General features: G+C 43.3%; 1 long non-coding RNA gene across 1 annotated transcript; it reads left to right on the forward strand.

Moving 5' to 3' along the window:
* The first annotated feature begins 7597 nt into the window (after positions 1-7597).
* On the forward strand, positions 7598-8515 carry LOC131484424 (uncharacterized). Its single transcript, XR_009248240.1, has 2 exons — positions 7598-7661; positions 8433-8515. It is a non-coding gene; the product is annotated as an uncharacterized LOC131484424 (long non-coding RNA).
* Positions 8516-10387: the final 1872 nt, after the last annotated feature.

Consider the following 10387-nt stretch of genomic DNA (forward strand, 5'->3'; position numbering starts at 1 on the left):
CCCTGCAAGGCCTGACCCTCGGCCCCAGCCCAGGAGGCCCAGGGCTCTGCCTTCCCGCTCCGGCCAGGGGTGCCTGCGGCGAGGTTTCATCTCGCTCCTCACACTGCATTCCTTTCCCCAGCCAAGTAACCCAAGGTTTTGCTATGGACTCCCGGTAAAAAGAAAAAAAAAAAAAGCCTCAGATTCTAGCAGCATGAATAGAAATGCTTTCATCCCAGCTTCAAACATCCATAAACATTTGAACTTATATTACCAGGAATAGAAAGTCAAACATACATTCCCCAGGGAGCCCCCTGCGCGTTTGGAAGGACCGCCTCTACCTACAGAAGCTTCGAAGGCGCTCCTATATCGCATTTCCTCTCCGGAAGGGAGATGGTGGCGGTGCAGGGCTGGAGGCCACCCAGGGGACCCTCCAGGAACTCAGTCTCCTGGAAGAAAAAAGGCATAAATGGTCTACCTGTCTAAAGGAACATGGTGAATTTAGGAAAAAGAGACTGAATATCCCTGAAGGAACCAGACAGGCTTCTAAAAACAGGTGAGATTTGAGCTGGAAGCTAAAATGAAACAATGAACATGAATTCCAGCAGATCCTATCTGGTCTTCCTGCTTCCAAACTATTAGCCCTCTAAAATCCACACTCTGCGCAGTAACCTTAAAATCACTTCTTTTCTTTTTGTAATTTTTATTATTTATTTATTTTTGAAAGAGAGAGGGAGGGAGTAGGGGGGAGGAGAGGGAGACACAGAATCCCAAGCAGGTCCCAGGCTCTAAGCTGTCAGCACAGAGCCTGATGTGGGGCACGAACTCACTAACTGTGAGGTCATGACCTGAGCCAAAGTGGGAGCCATCCAGGTGCCCCTAAATCACTTCTTTTCTTAAACCTTGCAACTTTGCTTCTAGAAAAATCCAAATTGGGAGTGGGGTGGGGTGGGGGTGGCTGGTGCCTTGGTGACTTAGTCCCTTAAGTGCTGGACCCTTGGTTTTAGCTCAGGTCAGATCTCATGGTTTGGGTTGGTGAGATGGAGTGCACACTCACACACACACACACACACACACACACGCACGCACGCAGTAGGGCTCTGCAATGATAGCACTTAGGATTCTCTCTCTCCCTCTCTCTCTCTCTGCCCCTCCCTCACCTCTCAAATAAATGAACTTATGAAAAGAAAAATCCAAATTCTTTTTCATGGCAAAAAGAGGGATTCAGTCCCTCCTCCTCTGCAGCACTGACCATATCCAGAACTGTATTCCTGTTCTCCATGCTTCAAACAAGCCAGCCTTCCCCCTGTCCTGGAGGACGCCAAGCATGTTCCCACCCTGCTTATCAGCACGATGTCTTCCTCAAAGCAGCCTTCCCTGAGGCCATATCTTAATTAGTTTTTCAAATTTATTTTTACCACCATCCATTGTAACAACTACATTTTAGATTATGAGCCAAGAACTACATAGATAACATACACACAATAAAAATGACAGTTGCATGAAACAATATTTACACTTACCACATGTGATGCTATTTTATTCACCTCCACATTCAGTTCTGTCTCATTTTTTTTAAAGATGTGATCATGAACATCTAAATAGAGTTTGTGATTGACTAATGTTCCCCAGTTGGCAGTTTTAAAATTCTGTTTTAAATAGATTCTTGCTTACCATCACTGCTTTTCCAATCCATCACAGCATCCTGTGTGTCTCATTTGGAGGACTTACCCAATTTGTAATTATTCGATACATAATAAATTTATTTATTTCTAGGGGTATCTGGGTGGCTCAGTCGATTAAGCATCCGACTCTCGGTTTCAGCTCAGGTCATGATCTCACGGTTTCGTGAGTTCAAGCCCCTTGTCAGGGTCTGTGCTGGCAGTGCGGAGCCTGCTGGGGACTTTCTGTCTCCCTCTATCTCTGCCCCTCCCCTCAGGCTGTCTCTGTCTCTCTCAAAATAAATAAATAAACTTTAAAAAAAAAGTTTATTTCTCTACGCCATCAGACTGTAGGCCCCAGGAGGGCAGAGCTGATGCCCGCATTGTTCGGTGCTGAATTCTGTAAACTCCACCTTACGGCCTGCAGGGTCCCAGCCTGTGGTGGGACTGAGGCTTTAGGAAATGGAAGATCAGAGAACAGGGCTGAAATCCACCCCTGCCTTGGCAGGACAGTAAACAGGCACGACAGACTGTAAGAAAAGAAAGAACTTGGCATTACTTTCTCCAGCGGTCTAACGATGCCAAGGAAATAGATTTGCTCAGTTTCACTTCCCTGCCTCACAACAGATGGCTCTGTGCTGGTCACTGGCTCCACGGACAGCCCTTTCCTCTGGCCTCCTCTAGTGGGGAGTTGATCCTCCTCCACCACCAGGCTCCTTCTCTGAAGAAATCCAAGTGTACAAGCAACATAAGTGCAATGGTCTGTTTCAGCACATTTCCATGTAGGCATATGTAAACATTAAAACTATTTGGTTAGGCTAAGGAATAAATATGGGTAGTTTTCCTTAAAAATTCATTGGAATACTACTGTTTTGTTTTCACAATCCTAAAAAAACTATTTCTTTACTGGTCAACTCTGACTAGGTTGGGCTATGGTAATAATGACCCCAAAATCTCAGGGGTTCATTTCTTGCTCTGTTATGTGTCCTTCAGAGGTTGACTGCAATTCTTCTCCACCTCTTTTCTTTTCTTTCTTTCTTTTTTTTTTAGAGAGAGATCACATGCAAGTGGGAGAGAGAGAGAGAGAGAAAGAGGGAGAGAGAGAGAGAGAGAGAGAAAGAGAGAGAGAGAGAGAGAGAGAGAGAGAGATAGAGAGAGAGAATCTTAAGCCGGCTCCACGCTCAGCACAGAGCCCTACCTGGGGCATGATCCCACCACCCTGGGATCATGACCTGAGCCAAAATCAAGAGTTGGCTGGTTTAACTGACTGAGCCACCCAGGCACCCTCTCCATTTCTTCTTCATTCTGGCACCCAGACAAGAGGCAGACCCGATCTGAAACATGCTGGTCTTGCGGCAAAGGAAGGAAATGAGAGATGGCAGAACCAGATGACAGATCTTAATGTTGCTGCAAGTAAGTGGCTTACATCAATCCCGCTCACATGTGCTTGGCCAAAGCAAGTCATGTGGGCAAGCCAGTGTCAGCGTGTGAGGAATAGGATTTTACATCAAATCCTTGGAAACTGTAATACAATCTAGCATATACCTTTTATAATGGGATGGATGGGTGCCCCCTGAGGTCTCCTGTCTAGATTCGGGAATAATCTTTGGCCTCTGAATCCTGATCCGCTTTTCGTCAGAGGCCCCTCCCTTTGGCCCATCTAACTCTGACCTTTTTTTTTTTTTTTTTTAAGATTTTATTTTTAGGTAATCTCTACACTCAACCCCAAGATCAAGAGGCACACGCTCCACCGACTGGGACAGCCAGGCACCCCTACTCCTGACCACTATCTAACAGCTTTCCAGCTTCACAGGTGGAGTGCCTCAGTGGATTGATTTCTGCGTTCTGGTTGCTTGGGCCTTTGAGAACGGAGCTGCACTAGCTCTCAGCTCAGACCGATTGGGAAAAGTCTCTGAAAGCCTCTCCTGACAAGTTGTCACCAGGGAGAGCCACACCCATTCTTCCCTTCCGGTTGTGTACTGAGGCCCAGCTCCAAAAGGCTCCTAGGACATATGCAAGGCCATGGTGTCTGTTGAATTCAGAAAGATATTTTCTCATATCCTGGAATTTCTGATGCGTGACCAAAAGACTTAGTTGTGCTAATTTACAGAAACATCCAGATTCAGTTCTCTCTGACTCTGTGTGCCAGAAACCTAAGGGAAGGAAGTTTATTGCACAGGCCTGAATGCAGAGGTTCTGCAACTTGAATCCCTAAGGAGGCTTATTAAAAGGCAGATTCCTAATACTCAGGATTCACAAGGCAGCTGGCCAGATACTCTTATTCAGATGGTTTGGGACTGGGCCTAGGAATATGCATCTAACAAGCTCTGTAGGAAACTGCTACCTGAGGGGCTTTGCAACATCCTGGTTCTCGACAACAGGCCTGGACAGGGATCCGATGCAAGGCCAAGTGCAAGGAAGTGGTCACCCAGCCCAGAAGGTGCACGGTGAGGCCGGATCCCCATGCAAGACAGGCCTCTGAGGGACTGACTGTATGATCATAAGACCTCTTGGGCCAGGGAGTGACCACTCTCTCCATCACACTTCTTAAGAGCAGTCACAAAAACTCAGAGCACCAAATCCAAAGCCTCTTCCAGGAGTTCAGACAGCTCTACTTTGGTAAGTGATCCAGCGTCAGCCCCTCTGGCCAAGCTGGTATGTAATCCTGATTCTCCATGAATTGTCTGCTTCCTTTCCCGCTCCCTTTCCTGCTGGCCATCCTCCACACAGTCTCGAAATCCACAAGAGTTCTTCTAGGTCAGTTTTTAAGAAATTGTCATAGATTTTTTTCCTAGCTGTAGAAGTCATGCTACTTACTGTGGAGAGTTTAGCAAATGTAGATAAGCAAAAAGAAAATAAAGACCATAGGTAACACTACCATCCAAAGATAAGCTATGTGGTATTATCTCTTTTTCTCTGCTTGTATAGCCATATATTTTTTATTAAAAATGGCATCACACTGTATATTGTGATCTTCTTACTTGCTTTTTGTTTGTAAAGTGAACTTTTTTTGTTATATTCTTCTAATGCATCATTTTTAATGGGTATATTGTATCCTATCGTATATTCCACTTATTTAAGCAATTCTCCGTTGTGGGACATGTCATTTCTAGTTTGTTTTTGATTATAAGGAGTGCTTCAATGAATCTCCTTTTATGAATTGTTGTGAACTATTAATCTTTTCCTATAATAAATTGCTAGAAGTAGAATGTCTCAATGACCAGGCCTTCTTTGGCCTCTTCTTTGGCCATCATGTTAAGAATTCCACCCATTGTGGTTTCAGCTGCCACGTCTCTACTGGTAATTCCCAAATCCGGGTCTCTTATCCCAATCCTGTTCCTGAGCAATAGACTTACATTAATAACTCTGCCTGCTGTACTCTCTAGTCACAGGTCACAAAAGCACCTCAGGCTCAACCATAGAATGAACTCAACTTCCTCCTTTTTAAAAAATAATTATTTTTAAGTAATCTCTACACCCAACATGGGGGTTGAACTGATAACCCTGAGATTAAGAGTCACATGCTCTACCGACCGAGCCAGCCAGGCGCCCCTCAACATCTTCCTCTTTAATAAACTCCGTTAGTCCTCATTTCTGCCTGTGGAAACAGTATTCTCCCAGCCACACGGGCTGAGATTGGTGTCCTCTTTCCTCTCTTGATCCCCTTGTATTAAATGCGTTATCAAGGGGCACCTGGCTGGCTCAGTCGGTTAAGTGTCTGACTCTTGACTTCAGCTCAGGTCACAATCTTATGGTTCCTGGGTTCAAGCTCCACATGGGGCAGTGCAGAGCCTGCTTGGGAATCTCTTCCTCTCCCCACTTCGTGCTTGCTCTGCTGTCTCTCAAAATAATAAGTTATCAAGTGTTCTACCCACATCTCCACCAGTTCAAATCCTGGCCAATTCTCAAAGCCTATCTCAAATCACTTCATTATAGGAAGCTTATCCTTATCTTTCCAGCTGTACATAATCCCTGAAGGAGAAGGAGAAGACAGAAGTAATATGTGAAGAAATAATGACCGAAAAAAAATTGAAACTTGATGAGACCTATAAGCCCAATGAGCTTCAAGCACAAGAAACACACACACGTAAAACCTTACATTTTTTAATGTACATTGTACATTTTTAAAAAATCAAGGAACATTATTTAAAAATTGCTTGAAACCAGTGACAGAGCAAAACTTTTAATCACCAAAAGTTTAAAAAAGAAAAAAAATGAACAAGGGGTATCTTTTTAAAAAAATGAACCGGCTCAGTCGGTTAAGCATCCAACTCTTGATTTCGGCTCAGGTCATGATCTCATGGTTTGTGAATTTGAGCCCCGTGTTGATGTTGGGCTCCATGCTGGGTGTGGAGCCTACTTAAGATTCACTCTCTTCCTCTGACCCTCCCCACCCCTCAAAAAAAAAAAAAAAAAAAAAAAAAAACAAAGTTAAGGGTGACAGAAAATTTCTCAGTAGAGACAATGTGTACAAAAAGACAGTGCAGCAACATCTTCAAGGTACTGAATGAAAAACAAAAACCTGACAATCTAGAATTCTATATTGAGGGACAAAATCGACCTGTGTGAGAAAATAATTGAGAAGTAAATGAATGCCCAAGCAACATGGGATTCAGGCACACGAGAGATGCAACTTAGGGCTGATGGAATGAGCACACATGCTAGAGTCAGAAGATTGAAATTTCAGCCCTGCCTTCACCAAGCTATGAATCCCTCATCCCGGGGAATTTAACTCCGGTCCGAGATTCAGTTTCTGCATCCATAAAATCAAGAAGATGCAAACCCCTGACCTAGGCATTTCTTGGAGTTGTTCTTAGGATCAAGTGAGGTAACAGACACGGAAGAGTTGGCAGCTATAGAGCGCTGTGTAAATATTGTCACGAGGGGGTGTGTGAGCAAGGAACGGGGAGAGGAAGGACTGAAAAGGAAGAAGAGTTTCTGACCTGGAAACCAGAAAGAGTAAGAGTTTCCGGTCTGTTTGAACGGAGTTTTGTGTCTGTTGTCATTCAGTTAGGTAGCGCAAAATCTGGACAAGGCATCAGGAAACCTGATTTATATTCCCTGGCCCTCCTGCCAGCTGAATGACGGTTAAGTAACTCACTTGCACGTAAGTGGCTGACTAGATTCCTTGTGTCGACTCTCTGTGACACTTATTTTTGGTTAACAGTTAATTATCTTTTAAAAAAGATAATGTTTTTCAATGTTGTTTTAGAGAGAGAATCTCAAGAAGTCTCTACGCAGAGCATGGAGCAGGAGAGAGAGAATCCTTTTTTTTTTTTTTTTTAAATATATATATAATTTATTGTCAAGTTGACTAACATACAGTAAGTACAGTGTGCTCTTGGTCTTGGGGGTAGATTCCCGTGATTCATTACTTACATACAACACCCAGGGCTCATCGCAACAAGTGCCCTTCTCAATGCCCATCACCCATTTTCCCTAGAGAGAGAGAATCTTAAGCAGGCTCCACTCAGTGTGAAAAAATGATACCAGATGGAAATGTAGATCTACAAAAAGAATGAAAAGTACCAGAAATGGTAACTGAATGGGTATACTTGTAATTTTAAAAATTATCTTCTTCTTTATGGGGCTCCAGGGTGGCTCAGTCAGTTGAGGGTCTGACTCCTCATTTCAGCTCAGGTTATGATCCCAGGGTTGTGGGATTGAACGAACCTCCCACTGTGGGGCTCCGCAACAAATCATTTTTCAAAGCTAATTCATTGGTAGCCCATTTGCCAAATGATTGGAAGAGAGAATGGCCAATTTACAAAATCTACCTAATTTACTAAAACCGTCTAATATTTAAAAAATTTTCAACATATATGGATGTATTGAGGACTTGCTGTAAGTCTGCTGTTGTGCTAAGCACTGTACACACTGCCTTCTCTTATGAAGTCATATGGTGCTACTCAAGCTCACAGAGGCTAAGTGACTTGGCCAGACTCACGGTGTATCAGTGGCAGAACTGAAATTGAAAACCAAGCCTGTCTGAATCCAGTATCTGATTTCTCAACAACTCCTGTATGTAACCCAACCTGTTTTATAAGAACTACTGATTTTTTTATGTGCCAGGCACTCTAGATTCTGCACATGAATTGTATCACTTATTATTTACAAATCTGAGCCATCAGAGACTTTTCCTAGAGAAGATTCAGAGAAGCTATACCACAAGTCATTTTAGGACTCTCATCTGTTTGGAACCCTCCAGTAGGCTCCCCTCCTACTAAGTCTTCATGATGAACTACATACAGCGGCCAACCCAAAACCTCCCTGAGCTCACGGCCCACTGCTCTCCGTGCTGCTCCCTTTCTACTCTCTTCACTCAAGCTGGCTATTCCTTGAACACTCCAAGGGTTCTCCTGCAGGTCCCTCTAAGATGTTGTTCCTCCTTCAGGTTTCATTCACATATCACATTATTCTAAGTGTGGCCTTTCATGACATCCACAAAAATTGTACCCACCCCATTCTTTTTTTCTATAGTTCTATCACTAATTTACTATGTAGTTTTAAATTGCTTTTCCCCACTCAAAGGAGACCAGGGAATTTTTACTACTATGCCCATCTCTAGGTCTCTTGTACCTGGGACAAAATATACACTCAAAATTTATCGGTTGAATTAAACATTTGCTCAAGGCCACAGAGTGTGAACTGGGTACTGAACTCAGCAGATGATCCCTAAGACCATGCTCTTTCCATTGCATAAAACGTGCTAATGATGCCAGGAAAACACATGTTCCAGTGAGCTCGGTTTTGGGAACAAGGGCCTCACAGGACCCGAATTTTGTTTGATAGGCCTCAGAAACACTTGGAACTTTATGGAGCTTCTACAGCCACATTCATAGCAGTAAGTGCTGAGAATGTGTAGAAGGCCAAAACCAGAGCAGAGTGGACAGAAGCAGATGGAAGTGGAAAAGCGACAGAAGCAAATTGCAGATGATGAAGACAGGTGAACCCCCACAAAAAGTTGTGAAAGCCAAGAGGTTGGGTAGGCAACAATGTTGGATGATAAAAACCAAAACTGAAGTTAAAAAGCATAACAGGACTTTGGGACTTAGGCCAGCATCGGGATCTCAAGAGACTTTTTTGTGGGAATTTCAGAGGGAGTGCCAAACTTAGAAGTCAGAATGCTGACATTTATGAGCTACTTAATTAAGGCAAAGTTGCTTCCTATTTAGAAAAAAAAAAAAACAAGGCCAAATGTTTAAACGTTTGTCTTCAATGTTATCTCTACCTGAATTTTAGAATCAAATATACTAAACTACTACTGTTTTTCTCCAGAACTAGCAGACAGAAGAAAAAAAAAAAATTACCTTTTAAGGCAAACAATTTTGGCATATATTCACTAGGATATTTAACTGTTCTGTGACAACAGATTTCCCTTTACTGGAAACATGACCCCTTAACAATCTTAAGTTTTTTCCCCTTCCTTAGGGGAAATGATTGGGATTAACACATTGTTACTATTCTCTATAAACTCCAAGGCCAGTGTCCTTTTCCACAAGATAAAGCTGCTTCAAATGAAGTTGTGATTAAAGGTCATGATGGCCCATTTCCACTCCAGGAGGAACAATGCCCAGTTGGGCCCACAAAGCTTGGCTGTGGATTGCAGGCAAACACCACCCCCACCCCTAAAATGGGCCCCACCAAGTCAGGGACCTAATGTGTTCACATTTTGATGTAATCTCACTACTGAAAAATAGCTATTAAGTTTGGTTAATATCTAAATACACCTTAGCATGACCTTCAACAGAGAACAGAATTAAACCAACTAAGGAAACAACGGCTCTCTTGCAAAAGTTCAATTTTTTTTTTAAGTTTGAGAGAGAGAGAGAGAGAGAGCGCAGGCAAGTGCGCACACAAGCTAGGGGAGAGGCAAAGAGAATCCCCAGCAGCCTCCATGCTGTCACAGAGCCTGACACGAAGCTTGATCCCAGGAACCATGAGATCATGACCTGAGCCAAAATCAGGAGTTGGATGCTTAACCAACTGGGCCACCCAGGCACCCCTCTATTTATTTATTTTTTAACATTTATTTTTTGAGAGACAGAGAGAGAGACAGAGTGTGAGCAGGGCAGAGGCAGAGAGAGGGAGTCGCAGAAACTGAAGTAGGCTCCAGCTCTGAGCTGTCAGCACGGAGCCTGGCGCAGGGCTAGAACTCACAAACGCAAGATCACGACCTGAGTTGAAGTCGGATGCTTAACTGAGCCACCCAGGTGGCCCTCTATTTCAGTTTTTATACAGAAACAAAGTGAGGCCTAGCTCAGAGAAGTTATCCTTGATTTGGAAGTCTTCTAAAACGATAAAGATATCAGTAAAATACCCTCTACTACCCCAAACTGGGCATACCCCAAACACAACTGTACTTTCCTAGTTTACGCTTTATTTTGGTGGTGGGTGTTTATAAGTGAGATTGCAACCAAACAATTGTTCTCCCTTTAAAAAACGTGTAAAGTATGTTTTTTGGTCGTTAGGTCTATATGATGTATGTGTACATGGTCACTACTGCTACATTCTCAGCAAGATGCAGAGTGGTGTATTTTCAGGAGAAAATTTTTAGTCATGTGGTTTATGTGCTTTCTCTTTGGTTCCCCTCCGAAGGTCAACAGACACATCTTACCTTGAATTATTCTTTTTCTCCCCCTCCCCTATGAATTATTCTTGATGAACTCATTACTGAACTACTAAATGATCTTTACATAAAAACAGAGCTTGCAGGGGGGCGCCTGGGTGGCGCAGTCGGTTAAGCG

Source organism: Neofelis nebulosa, chromosome 9 (assembly GCF_028018385.1).
Source record: "Neofelis nebulosa isolate mNeoNeb1 chromosome 9, mNeoNeb1.pri, whole genome shotgun sequence".
Lineage (NCBI taxonomy): Eukaryota > Metazoa > Chordata > Mammalia > Carnivora > Felidae > Neofelis > Neofelis nebulosa.